This window comes from Geospiza fortis, unplaced genomic scaffold (genome assembly GCF_000277835.1).
Source record: "Geospiza fortis unplaced genomic scaffold, GeoFor_1.0 scaffold3945, whole genome shotgun sequence".
Classification (NCBI taxonomy): Eukaryota; Metazoa; Chordata; class Aves; order Passeriformes; family Thraupidae; genus Geospiza; species Geospiza fortis.
Window position 1 is genome coordinate 1 of NW_005055820.1, and position 2,235 is coordinate 2,235.

The following is a 2,235-nucleotide window of genomic DNA, read 5'->3' on the forward strand; positions in this document are numbered from 1 at the left end:
TTTTCTGTCCCTCCTGACCCAAAATTGCCGTTTTTTGCCCCAAACCCAAAATCGCTGCTTTTTAACCCGAACCCGCCGTTTTTAACCCCAAATCCAAACCTGCCATTTTTAACCCAGAATCACATTTTTAAATCCCAAAATCACAGTTATTAACCAAAAATTGCCATTTTTAACCCCAAATCACCGTTTTTAACCCAGAATTGCCGGGGTTTAACCCAAATTTGACATTTTTAAACCCCAAATTGCCATTTTTAACCCAAAAATCACTGGTTTGTTTCCCCAAAATCGCCATTGTAAAACCCAAAATTGACATTTTTTAACCCAATCCACAAAATCCCATTTTTTAACCCAAAATTGCAGTTTTTAATCCAAAATCACCGTTTTTTGACCCAAAATTGCCATTTTAACCCCAAATCACCATTTTAAAACCCAAAATCACAGTTGTAACGCAAAATTGCCCTTTTTAACCCAAAATCACCGTTTTGTTTCCCCAAAGTCGCCATTTTAAAACCCAAAATCGCTGTTTTTTAACCCAATCCCGAAATCGCCGTTTTTTAACCCAAAATTGCCATTTTTTTAACCCAATCCACAAATTCCCATTTTTTAACCCAAAATTGCCGTTTTTAACCCCACATCACCATTTTTTACCCCAAAATCACCATTTTTAACACAAAATCCCCGTTTTTCAACCCAATCCCAAAATGACCATTTTTTAACCCAAAATCACCGTTTTTTCCCCCAAAATCACCACTTTAAAACCCAAAATCACCATTTCCCCCCCCAAAATTGCCATTTCAAACCCAAATTCACCGTTTTTCAACCCAAAATCGCCGCTTTAAAACCCAAAATTGCCGTTTTTTAACCCGATCCCGAAATCGCCGTTTTTTGACCCGAACTTTGCGTTTCTGGCCGCAGACAAGATCGCCGAGGCCGAGTTCATCGAGGGCGTGATGAAGAACGACGCCATCATGCGCCTGATCCAGTACGAGCCCAAAAAGTGAAACCCAAAATCCCCGAAAATCCCCCCAGAAAAACCCCAGAATCCCCCAAAATAATAAAAAATAAAAAATCCCCCAAATCCCCAAAGGCGGGAGGGGGGGAGGGGCAATAAAGAGAATCCCCCCCGAAATGTGCGGCTGCTTTGGGGGGAAATCGCGGGATTTTGGGGAAAAATGGGATTTTTAGAGAGGGGAAAAAAAGAGGAGTTTTTTTGGGGGAAAAAAGTTGTTTTTTTTTTTAAAAAAGGCATTTTTAGAGGAATAAAAAGGAGGTTTTTAGGGAAATAAATTGATTTTTTGAGGGTTAAAAAAGGGTTTTACGGGAAAAAAAGGGGTTTGGGGAAGGAACAGTTTGAAAAGTGTAAAAAAAAGAATTTTTGGAGAATAAAAGGTTTTTAGAGGGGAAAAAAGGGGTTTTGGGAAAAGGGTTTTTAGAGGGAAGAAAAGGTTTTTTTGGGAAAAAAAGGGATTTTTAGGGGGGAAAAGAAGGGGAAGTTTTGGGGAAGAAAAGGATTTTCTCAGGGGGTATTTTTGGGCATTTTTGGTGCTTTTTTCAGGGTTTTTTTGGGTTTTTTTCAGGTTTTTTGGGGCGGTTTCAGGGTTTTTCTCGGGGTGGTTTTGGGGTTTTTTTCTGGTTTTTTGGGGGGCATTTTTATGGCTTTTTTTGGGGCGGTTTCAGGTCATTCTCAGGGGTTTTTGGGGCATTTTTTGGGTTTTTCTCGGGGTTTTTTTTTGGGTGGTTTCGGGGTTTTTCTGGGCGTGTTTTTGGGGCATTTTTGGTTTTTTTTTCAGTTTTTATTTTTGGGATTTTTATGAGTGGTTTTGGAGTTTTGCGTTTTTTATTTTTTAAATATTTTTCTCATTTTTTGGGGTTTTTCTTGGGCGGTTTTGGGGAATTTCTCGAGGTTTTTTTGGGGCATTTTTAGGGGTTTTCTCCGGTGGTTTTGGGGTGTTTTTCTGGGTTTTTTTCAGGGCATTTTTTTGGGGCCATTTCAGGGTTTTTCGGGGCATTTTTGGGATTTTTCTCGGGTTTTTTGGGGGGCGATTTCAGGGTTTTTCTTGGGGTTTTTCAGGGCGGTTTTGGGTTTTTCTCGGGGTTTTTTTGGGGAGAGTTTTCGGGTTTTTCTTAGGTTTTTTGGAGGCATTTTCAGGGTTTTTTGGGGCATTTTTATGGCGTTATTTTTCGGGCGGTTTTGGGGTTTTTCTCGGGGCGTTTTTGGGGCCGTTTCAGGGTTTT